The sequence below is a fragment of the Rhamphochromis longiceps genome, linkage group LG22 (assembly GCF_057381845.1).
Source record: "Rhamphochromis longiceps isolate RC_006_pf linkage group LG22, R_longiceps_female_GT1.1, whole genome shotgun sequence".
NCBI lineage: Eukaryota > Metazoa > Chordata > Actinopteri > Cichliformes > Cichlidae > Rhamphochromis > Rhamphochromis longiceps.
Window position 1 is genome coordinate 22,874,475 of NC_140577.1, and position 12,215 is coordinate 22,886,689.

Sequence of the window (12,215 nt, forward strand, 5' to 3'; positions counted from 1 at the left end):
AAGGTGGATGAACAGAGAAAACGGAGCGTTACTCTAAAGGCAAATTTATGAACTTGCAGCAGCTGAACAATTTGTGGTTAATATTCAAGCTCTGACATGCTGTAATCTGCTAGACATAGTTCTGTGATAGCTTTTATTTTTCTCCCTGTCATTTGCAGCTCCGTTCAAACGGGCCCACTGGTGAGCAATTTTCAGATCCGAGCTGTGAAAGTAAAGCGGTTCACATTTGTCTTCAGAGCCATGTGGTTCGTTATTACTCCTGACCTTCTCTCTGTTTGTCCACAGATGTCACACCTTGATATTGACTGTTACATAAAATAAAAGTGGAAAAAAAGGATTCATGAAAGGTTGGACTGTTTTTGGCTTGGTTGCATTATAACCGATTCAATCATTCAAATATGGCCAAACTGCATAACTATATCTGTCTGCAAGTGAAGCTGCACCCCAACGGCCTTTCCTCCAAAACCAAGTTGTCCAGACGCAGTGTCGGGAAGGTTACTTTTAAAATGTATTCCACTACAGATTACAGAATACATGCCCTAAAACGTATTCTGTAACGTATTCCGTTACGTTACTCAATGACAGTAACGTATTCTGAATACGTTGGATTACTTAACATATTATCATGCATTTTATAACTACGTGAATGTACTATTGCTGTGTGATTTATTACTATTACTGAAGGTCCGCGACTCCGAACCGTAGTAAAGGGACCTCTGACTAATACGTCGGTTCTGTGTTGGGCTCGTAGCCGAAAAATAGCTTTACTTTGTTGTCTGGGTCAAGTCTGCTTGCGAGAGACAGAGAGAGGCGTTGAAAGGCTGCTGCAATGGAACTTATTGTTTCGGAGGAAAACACGAACAAAGCGTACAGTCGAGTTTTAATAGCGTACTTACAACTGGGCTCGTCAGGCACTCTTCTTGGCTGCAGTGGTTATTATTATATTTACATGCTTCCAGCTCCCGTTTTTGCTCGATGACAGCTCGTACTTTTCCACTCTCCTTTTTCTCCCACCTCACGCTCACAGACACATAACGGGTATGGCAGTCCATTCTCACTGCTGCACGGACTACACTGCCCATGAGGCAACATTCTGCACTCTCCAGTCTCTAATCACATCATGTAAACTGCAGAGGACACTTCTATACACAAAACCACAAAACAGCAAACAACACAAAATGGAAATATTAAAAGAGTGTGTTTTTCTGTTGTTTATGTGATAGCCTTTTAGTTCCAGTATTGCAAGACTGGTTACAAACAAAAAAGTGATCGTGCTAAATCTATTCAGTGTTTTACAACATGTGAAACAGAAGGCATGAAGAGGTAACAAGGGTGTTGCATGTGGACTTAGCTGTGCAGTGTGTGGTTTTGCAGTAAAAGCTGCAAGTGCAGAGCAAATTTAGCAGAAATAACTGTTAACTGATCATCTCTGACTGTTTTTTGTTTGTTTCTTTTTGTTCCTGATCACGTGGGAGATGTTGCAGAAATATCAGTGAAAAATAAGTGTGAACTGTTACAAGCCAGAGAATTGTCTCAGCTTTATAAATATGGAGAATTATCCTTTTTTTTTTAAAAAAACTATGAATTTGAATAAATCTGGGCCCGTGCACATGCTGTATTTGGAAGCTGCGCGTGCTGACGTCATTACGGGTGATGCTACTGAGGCTAGGACGAGCAGGAAGGCGGGGAGAGAGAAGGGGGGGCGGGGGTGTTCCGCCGTGAACGCGCTTCGGATCCCCGGCGGAGGGCAGCGAGGGCGCGCATCTCTGTCCTCCGCTTGTGAAGCGACTGCAGGGGAGCCAGATGCCCGACTGTGAGCCGCTGCCTGTGGATACCCATCCTAAATGCCAGAGCAGGCAAGACTCGCAGACACGCTTTACTCCGTGACGGAGAAGAGGAGAGAATAGAGGCAGTTAAAGGAGTAAAAATTGTGTTTTGTTTTGTTTTTTTAATTTTCCATTTCTCCCCCCCGCCCCTCTCTTGTTTTTGCCCCTACTCGCTCTCCCAGCTTCAACCAAAAGAAGAGCTTCCTTGGACTTGGAGTACCGAGCATCAGTTGAAAATAAAGCCGCTATCCCACTCTGCCCCTGCTATTGCGGCGCTGTTAACTGTGAGCGCGTCCCCACACTGCTTTGGAATATACGCGTAAAACCATGGAGATTATATGACGTGGATTTATTTATTTTTTTAATACTACTATTATTATTATTTTAAATTTTCTAACAAAACTGGACACCTACAATAACGAAGTCCTTCTTCTTTCATTTCACCATCGCATTATTATTTTTTGCGTTGTTCTGTTCTTTCATTTGATCTGTGGATGCTTTTTCTTTTAAATTGATCATTATTATTTCATGTCCGTAGCTATTCTTCTTTCTTTTTAATTGATCGAATCATTGATTTGTTTTCCACACTTATTGTTTCTGGGCTTGATTCGGACACGCCAAAGTGGGATGCCTCGCGGAGAACATTTGTTGGAAGAAGATTCCGCGCGGCTGCGAGGGTGAATGAATGATAGTATCCCCTCTCAGTCTGAGACGTGCCATGGATGGGAAACTTAATTTGTATCAGCGGAACCGATCGGGGAATAGCCGTCGCATCAAATAACTGCTGCTGACAGCGATCAGGTAACATGCTTTACCCACACAACTCAAAGCTTTTTTTGAAAAAAAAAAAAAAGGGGGGGGGGGGGGGGGGGGATACTGTTTCTTTGCGCCATCCACACTGCCGGTTTGTCTATTTATTTCATTCATGTCATCCATGCTGTGTGGAAGTCCGATTTTAATGACGCATATAGTCTAACGTTCAGGCTGCAGTACAGTTATTTTTCGCCCGTCCGGGGCAGTTTCACAAGACTGAGCTGTATGGACAGTTATCAGTGTTGGTTGGGGGGTGGGAAGGGGGGGGGGGGGTATGTGATCCGTGGACCTGAGCGAAAGTAGCGGTCACAGTAGGGAAAAAAAATCCCCAAACACGCCTGAGCCGTTGAGTTAGATCCCATTAATAGAACTCTGCTTGAAAGCACAATCCTCCCTGAATGCCGAATCCCTCAGTGGGAGACGCTGAGAACTGTAAGTCTGTCTTTAAAACCCGCTGTCAGACCTGTAACTTTCCGCAGTGGCCGAAAGAAACACACACTTGCACAGAGAGCACCGTGGGCACGTACCCCGCACAGGCAATTTTATTTCCAGCTTGCAACACACTGGTTCGCCTCTCGCTTTATTGATGCAGTCTCATCAGCACAACCCTGCATTCAACACCTCAACAAAAGAAAGAAGCGGTTTCTTTTGTGTGTGTGTGTGTGTGTGTGTTGGGGGGGGGGGGGGGGCACGATGTCATTCTTAATTTAGATAAAGGTCCACACACCAGACCTCTTCCCACGTGCGGATCTCTCCTCGACGTTTCCACGAAAGGTTTAGGGATGCTTGCAACGATCGTCGGCCGGTCGCAGTATCTATATCTTTATGATCGAGGTACTGATGCTGAGCCCCTACCACCACCACCCCCCAGCGAGCGCTCTGCGCCTGGGTGAGTGGGTGCCTTCTCCGATTGAATGTTAAAGAGCCAGGATGTACTAAAGACGCCACTGATCGTGGGATTGAATAACCGAGGAGGGAGGGGGGGGCTAACATCCGTACTGGCATCACAGCACGCAACAGAAAGCCCTTTGAACGCTTGCTTGATGAAACTCCTGGGTCTGATTATTTGATGGGGTGGGTGAAAAATGCATTCGTGGGCACCTCTTTGACTGTGCCGTGCGTCTGCCGCAGTGCCTCTCTCGGTCTAAGTCGGTGCTGTTTTCAGTGAAATAAGTGTGCCAGGGTTTAGTCGGAGAAAACGGCCCCACAGATGCCCCCCCTCCCACATTCGGTAGTGAGCAGGTGGCTCCGGTGACGCTGAGCGGGGATGACAAACGGGACGCGACAACGGGAGCGCAGAGGAGCCTCCGAGCTCTGCTCCCGTCTCTCTTATTTTCTACCCATCTGTTGAGCATGCATTGTGAGCGCTCTCTTCGCTCTCCACCTCAAACCCCGCATTTCCTGCCATTGGATCCTCTTTAATTTATGGAGTGTAGCACACGTGTTAGCGGCGATCTCGATTATTTTGCTTCCCCAAGTCGCCATCTGTGCGCCGTGTTAAACAATTCCCTCCATTGTTTTTTTTTGTTTTGTTTTGTTTTTTACTTTTTCCCCCACTGAGCCGAGACAAACTCTTGCTACGGTAGCCGGTGGGTGAACTGGTACATGCTACTTAACAGCGACAATGATTCATGTCTCTTTGGTTCTTGGCATCATTTAGAATCTGGATTAACAGGTCAGACATAGCCAGCAGTATCTCTGTCTTTCTGCTATGGGAGCTTGGTAATCATGTAATGGATTTGTTAGCGCAGGGAATCACTCTAAAACTTTACAGTAGGGGATACTGGATCTTCATTTGAAGAACCGTGTATGCTGCTGCTCTGCTTCCACCCTGTAAGTAGAGAGCAGTAAATAAGCACAAACTAGCTTCTTGTTTAATTTAAAGTCAGTGCTGCTACAATTGGTTATGGCTGATGTTGTCACCAATGGCAGTAGGCCTAGTAGGGCTGCTTTTAACCCAGATGAGCAACTCACAAATCATGGTTGATGCCCATCCTTTTTTTTAAACCCCAGCTGGTTAGAGGATAGGAGGATAGCAAAGCCAAACCTTCTAAACCTGCTTATATTTATTAAATTTGTTGTTGTTTTTTCCACTGAGCACCATAAAATTTCCTAAGTAAAGCACTATACAAATACAGGCCGTTTACCATTTACTTTTGATGGAAACTATAAAACAAGATATTCTTTGGATTATCCAGAGGGATTAAACTTCTGGAAGCAGATGTTGCTGTTTTCATTGTAATCTTTGCATTACCGTGAGCACCACAACAACAACAATAATGACAACTCCACCCCCAAAGAAACAAACAAAAAAAAACCATTAAAACAAGCTGGCAACTCTCTGGGCTGGGAGGAGGCATAACTTTAATCCTGCTCAAATAAAAGTAAAGCCAACCCACTTACCACAGTAGTGACTGATAAAAATACATTTAGAGAGCAGCAGAAATAAGACTGAGAAATGGTTACTTTAGTTAGAGTAAATGTCTGAGGTATATATTGAACTTTAAAGTATTCGGCCATGAAAGAGTTTTATATTCAATCATACCAGTATCTTAGTTTCCTTGGAATCAAAACATATTCTTTACATCAGCACAACCTTTGTGATCATTTAGAATTCAGTGTCTAATTTATCATAAAAGTGCATGAGTTTTTTTCCATCTAAAATATTGAGTTTAGTTATGGAAGTTATGCAATAGCCATGATGTGCAGTGTATGCAATTTGCAGAACCTTTTCATGACTGGTTCAGCATCTCTTTGGCATCTCACTGTGTTTTCTAATGTTTTTGAGCTGTGTTGCTCAACAAGCAGCGTCTACACTCAGAGTTTCTCCGTCCCTTGCCAGACTGGTCAAGGCTGCTGCCCATGACAATCTCCAGAGTATCCTCTAGCTCTTTCAGGAAGAGCCTCCTTATGCAGAGCATCATCCAGGCTGGATTTTCCCATTCGTGCCCAGATCCGAAATGAGATCAAGTGTTTCATTCACAACAGCAGTGCAGCATGCTTGCAAATTTTAGCTCAAGCAAGGTGTAAATTGGTTCCCGGGAGGACAGAAATGGGGAATCTGAGAGATAATCACTTGTTGCGAGATTAAGAGTGTGGTTGCAGAATACTTCTCACTCTAAAAAGGAATGTAAATAATGTAAAGCCTTATAGTTAATATTAGTGAGAAATCATTAGCTTTACATCCTTGGCAATTACCTGTGGAGGGTGCCTTTAAAGCCTTATGGTCAAGCAGCAGAGAAGAAGAACCACTCTTTATTGGAAAATAAAATTATGAAACGGCCAATTTTGACCAAAGTGCAACAGGGAGGTTAAGCAGAACAGAGAAACGAGACGGCAAGTAATTACCGCGCCATCACTGAATGATCGACCCAGCAGCTGCTGGAAAGGCAACACAAATGACAGCGCGACGCATATCAGCTGAAGACGTATGAAAACCACCCAGCTCTGTGGCAGTTTTATAAGACCTGCAAATGTGATACTAATAACATCTTCAATATCCACCCACATGTCATGCACTAACGCTGGCAGCACTAAATCCACCCCCCCCCCCCCCCCACCTCACCCCAACCCACCTGCCACCCCCCTCATTTTCTCACACGCACACACAGTCACTGCACACTGTAACCTCTCTCTCACCTATCTGTCTCCACGTTTCACGTCTCACTTTTGCTCAAATGACTCGGATAGGCAAGCGTTCAAGAGCATACATCAAAACCAACAAACACACACACAGTATGAAAACTGATGGTGGCACGTCAAGCTGTGTGTGCATGCTGTTTAAATAGTACATATGGACTAGGGGGCCACACGACAGCTTGATCTTTCCTGGATCACTGCACCCTGGCTGAGCCATTGTTCCTCTGACACCCCCCTTACATACACAAACACACGTTCCCTCTCCTGCGCCGGCCTTTCCCTAACGAGCTTCCTGTTCTGTTCTCCTCCTTCCACCATTCCTCCTTATGTTCTAGCCCTATCCATCCATTGTACCGTTTCTCTAATTGACTATCGGGGTCCTTATTACCTCTCTGGATCTGTACAGTTAGGCTGGGATTGATAGAAGAGGACAGCTGTGCCCAGCTTCAAAATTCTATAGCAGTACGGTCATATTCACTTGTTAAGTAACGCACCAATATCCAGGCTGAAGACTTTTTTTAATCGTGCCATGTAGAAACCGCTGTCAGCTCCCTGCAAATCAGTCATCATCAGCTCAGGCCATTGCTCAGCAAGGGAGAAAGGGCTAATGAGGAGAAAAAACCCAAGAAATAATCATAAAATGTATAGAATGGGCTCAAGAGTCGGTCGGAGAGATAACCAGAGTAAGTTGCTCAGGAAGAACTGGGGGGAAAAAGGAGATGAAGCAGTCTGCATCTGCTTTCTTTGCCTCCTCGTCCTTCTCCTCCACGTCACACATCGTACACTCCTACTTCGAGTGCTCTGCCATGCTCCATTTGGAGTCACAGATGCCTCTGTCACTGGGGCAGCATTCGTTTGGCGCAGCCCCTGGGTGACTGTGTCAATATTTGTAGTGAGTGCCATTTTGGTTTGGGGCGCCTCTATAAGCATGACTGGGCTTGGGCGAGGCTAAAGCTAAAGGAAAATCAACAGGAAGCCAAAAAGAAAAGAAAAAACAGGCCCTATAGACTCACTACATAGCAATTAATTAAGCCTTTTGGCAGGGAAAAGCTAAAGGATGGGCCTCCTTGGGAACAGATAGGTAGGTTTGGGTTGGGGGGGGCTGTAAAAAAACCCCAAAACAAATTAATTGCCTTGAATCGCTGAGATAATTCACATCTCTGATTAATATTGATCACACAAGGGATAAGAAACTGCCACAATACGACCGCAGAGAACAGTTAATTTGCTGAGATTCCGTGTTAGTAACTCTTTGTGCAAAGATGAAAAAGGAATCTTTGCAGGGCAGTGACTGCACAATTTGAGGTTCTTACTTGGTGCTCATTAAGCTGTGTGTTTGTGACTAACTGCTTCCCAACAGTAATATTTGCCTTTTTATGTAATGTTTTTTTCATAATGTGTGGCCCTTGGGATGGAGAAAGAGCAAGAGCTGGCAGATCGTATTGATTCAGAGCATCTAAAGCTGCAGTTTTATAGCGCTTTACAGGAGGGCCCGCAAGGATTTCCTCAAGTTCATGATTGCTTTTACTCAGCATCATACATCACAAATCTCATATTTTTTTTCCATCCCGACCCACCTCTGCAACCCTGTTACAGCCCTCCATTTGTCTCCCTCTCCTTGTCTTTGCAACATTACCATGCAGACACTTCAACACACCTTCTTTTAACCTTTTACTTACCTGTATTATGTAATGTGAAATGTCTAAGTCACCATTTTTCAAAGAAATGTACACACACACACACACACACACACACACAAAGTGGCTGCCCTTTGCAGCTCACACACAGAGGGGGTCTAGTTCCACTGCGTAACTCAGCGTTCAGAGGGCGCAGACTCCTCTGCCCCAGCACATTGGCCTCATCATCAGCAGAGTGGCTCTCTGTTGCACCCATCCCCCCCTCCATTCCTGCTCTATACAGGGGAGGATACTTTGTGTTTGCAAGCCAACAAGTCGAATGCTCTGCTCTGCCGGAGCAGAAGAAAAGAGCCTTGGTATTGTGGGATCTGATGTGTTAATGTGTGCCAACCTGCTCTACCTCTGGAGCCACAGCCATACAGTTAATATATTTGTGTCAAGGTGTTGATTTGTACAGAATTTCTTGATGCAAAGAATGCTTCCTATATTTCCTACCTCTTAGTAGCTCAAAGAAATGGTTCTTGAAGTGAGATCTGGGGATCCTCATAGGGCCTCATTAAGTTGCAACTATGGACCAAAATTTGTCCTCAGGTGCTAGCAAACAAATCCAGTCAATGCATTAATGCTGTTAAACTAAGTCCACATATATTATCTGTAAAGTCAAAGTCAATTTAAATGTATGTCACTTTTAACAAAATTAAAATTTAAATGTGTTTCTGTTTTCATGAAAGTTCTGAAATAACTAGACTAAAAAGCTTTAGTGGACATATTTTTGAGCAGCTCCTTGAATCTTTTTTTCCTCTGTAAGGTTCTCCAGCCACAGATTTGAGAACTGCTGTTCCAAAAAAACGGTGATTGAAATCTCTTATCTGAATAGTCATATCTTATAAAATACTTTTTTTTTATTTGCTCCTGCTGAGAAAAAAAATCTGACAGACATTCAGCGCAGTTGCCACTTTTCATGTTTCATTAGTCCTGTGCAAGGGCCGTTTGCTGCATGTGTGATTATGCATGAGACGTGTCAGTGTGCATGTGTGCGTCTGTGTGAGTGCACAGAGCACCTCCTCAGGTTCCAGTGGCTTGTCAAAGCTGCAGCTTGTGCATTTTTGGAGGAAGCAAAGTGGACAGGTGGAATTCCAGCCCAGCGGCAAGCTGGATAGACTCACGCTGTGACAGGTGTGGGCATTGACAGGGCAGAGTTGCCATCGAGATGATTAGCCGAATCCCAGTGGTATGGACCCATCATCGTGTTTTCCATTCATGTTAAAATGTTAAAATGGAGCCTAATCGAGGGTGATAGTGCGTCTCTTTGTGAGTTTGCAATGCAAAGATAGAGGCATGATTAAGCGAGAGAGAGAGAGAACTAATTCTGCTATGATCTAAAAGATATGCACAAGGTGTCCTGTGGTGTTGGTGATGTGCTGCATCAGGTGTATGATAATGGTGAGATCGGTCTTTTACTTCCATCTTATCACAAATGTATGACTGAAAAGATCTCCCCTGGTGCCACATATAAATGCATTCAACTTTGTTTTGCTTTTGTTTTGTTTTGGGGGGGTTTATGCGTGAGGTTACTGTGAATGAGCAACTTAATCTAAACCTAACCAAACAGCTTTTGGTACCTTACCTAGCAAGCAACTGCTAAAATACAAAGCAAGTGAAGACAAAACAGGGCAAGGGTGGAAACACAAAGCTGAACAGAACTTGAACCACGGTCTTCTAGCCGATTCAGCGCTTTCCAACCTCCAGAACCAGACTTTGTCGTTCCTATCTCTTTGCCTCTATGCCTGATGCTGGAGGGCAGCCAATGCATGTCTCTAAGACATATGACAGAGCATAAGTCATATGTCATTAAAGAAAAAAAACTGAGTCGCAAGTGGTGGAATCTTGTGAAAAAGCAATTCTGCAATATAATACAACACCTAAATCTAAACTGTCATCACCGATGTAACATACACAGAAACACCAGCCTTACAGGGAGTGCAGAATTATTAGGCAAATGAGTATTTTGTCCACATCATCCTCTTCATGCATGTTGTCTTACTCCAAGCTGTATAGGCTCGAACGCCTACTACCAATTAAGCATATTAGGTGATGTGCAACTCTGTAATGAGAAGGGGTGTGGTCTAATGACATCAACACCCTATATCAGGTGTGCATAATTATTAGGCAACGTCCTTTCCTTTGGCAAAATGGGTCAAAAGAAGGACTTGGCAGGCTCAGAAAAGTCAAAAATAGTGAGATATCTTGCAGAGGGATGCAGCAGTCTCAAAATTGCAAAGCTTCTGAAGCGTGATCATCGAACAATCAAGCGTTTCATTCAAAATAGTCAACAGGGTCGCAAGAAGTGTGTGGAAAAACCAAGGCACAAAATAACTGCCCATGAACTGAGAAAAGTCAAGCGTGCAGCTGCCAAGATGCCACTTGCCACCAGTTTGGCCATATTTCAGAGCTGCAACATCACTGGAGTGCCCAAAAGCACAAGGTGTGCAATACTCAGAGACATGGCCAAGGTAAGAAAGGCTGAAAGACGACCACCACTGAACAAGACACACAAGCTGAAACGTCAAGACTGGGCCAAGAAATATCTTAAGACTGGTTTTTCTAAGGTTTTATGGACTGATGAAATGAGAGTGAGTCTTGATGGGCCAGATGGATGGGCCCGTGGCTGGATTGGTAATGGGCAGAGAGCTCCAGTCCGACTCAGACGCCAGCAAGGTGGAGGTGGAGTACTGGTTTGGGCTGATATCATCAAAGATGAGCTTGTGGGGCCTTTTCGGGTTGACTTTGGAGTCAAGCTCAACTCCCAGTTCTACTGCCAGTTTCTGGAAGACTCCTTCTTCAAGCAGTGGTACAGGAAGAAGTCTGCATCCTTCAAGAAAAACATGATTTTCATGCAGGACAATGCTCCATCACACGCGTCCAAGTACTCCACAATGTGGCTGGCAAGAAAGGGTATAAAAGAAGAAAAACTAATGACATGGCCTCCTTGTTCACCTGATCTGAACCCCATTGAGAACCTGTGGTCCATCATCAAATGTGAGATTTACAAGGAGGGAAAACAGTACACCTCTCTGAACAGTGTCTGGGAGGCTGTGGTTGCTGCTGCACGCAATGTTGATGGTGAACAGATCAAAACACTGACAGAATCCATGGATGGCAGGCTTTTGAGTGTCCTTGCAAAGAAAGGTGGCTATATTGGTCACTGATTTGTTTTTGAATGTCAGAAATGTATATTTGTGAATGTGGAGATGTTATATTGGTGTCACTGGTAAAAATAAATAATTGAAATGGGTATATATTTGTTTTTTGTTAAGTTGCCTAATAATTATGCACAGTAATAGTCACCTGCACACACAGATATCCCCCTAAAATAGCTAAAACTAAAAAAAACCTAAAAACTACTTCCAAAAATATTCAGCTTTGATATAAGTGAGTTTTTTGGGTTCATTGAGAACATGGTTGTTGTTCAATAATAAAATTATTCCTCAAAAATACAACTTGCCTAATAATTCTGCACTCCCTGTATTTTTAGTCCACGCTGTTATTATACCCTGCAAAGTCTAAAATATTCTTCTACTTGTTGCACATAGATTTATAGTCTCCGTCATAAATTTACTCTGTCTAATTTAATTTTAGATATTTCATTACTTTGAGTTGTTTTTTTTGTTTTGTTTTTTAACTGCCTTTAACTTAAAAGTAAATTGCTTGCACTCGTAGCCCCAAAGCTCAGAGCTCAAAGCAGTCAAAGTTTCCAAAATCTTCTCATCTTATATAATGAGATGTGAGGTTTGCCAGTTTTTATTTGGAAGGCATTAACATCAATTGGACTAATAAGCACATTTTAATATTTCACATAAAAATATTCTTTATGACCAGATCGCTTTTCTATTTTTGACTGCTTTTGAGTCTGTATTCACCTCTCCCCAATTCTAGATATGGTGGACTCCAGTCATGCCCCCAGTGATAAGAGACCTGCTTGAGGTGACATTACACAGAATATATGTAATAGCTCCTGCCAGTTTTCATCTACTTCACCAGAATTTCAATCTCGGACTCATATAGAGGTCTTACAGGTTATATAAGTGGTGCAGAGTGGCAGTGAGTGGGGTGATGTGATTTTGTGCAGTGGAGTACCTTTTGGGGAGGCTTTGGCTTTCTAAGCGCATTTGGTTTTTCTTGTGATTTGCTTTGTCTTTTGGCCACTTACATCAAGTGTGCATGTCCCAAAATGGCAGTACAGACGCTAAAACAGCAGAAAGTGACTGTGTTTGTGACGCTTGTTTGTGACAGTTCAGAC

At 43.5% G+C, this 12,215-nt stretch overlaps 1 protein-coding gene across 1 annotated transcript in view; it reads left to right on the plus strand.

Annotated features, from left to right (window-relative positions):
• Positions 1 to 1,798: 1,798 nt before the first annotated feature.
• Positions 1,799 to 12,215, plus strand: part of adgrb2 (adhesion G protein-coupled receptor B2) — a 257,215-nt gene continuing 246,798 nt past the window's right edge. Inside the window, exon 1 of the mRNA XM_085395366.1 lies at positions 1,799 to 2,627. The gene's annotated coding sequence lies outside the window, so the exon portion shown is untranslated. The remainder of the gene's footprint in view (positions 2,628 to 12,215) is intronic.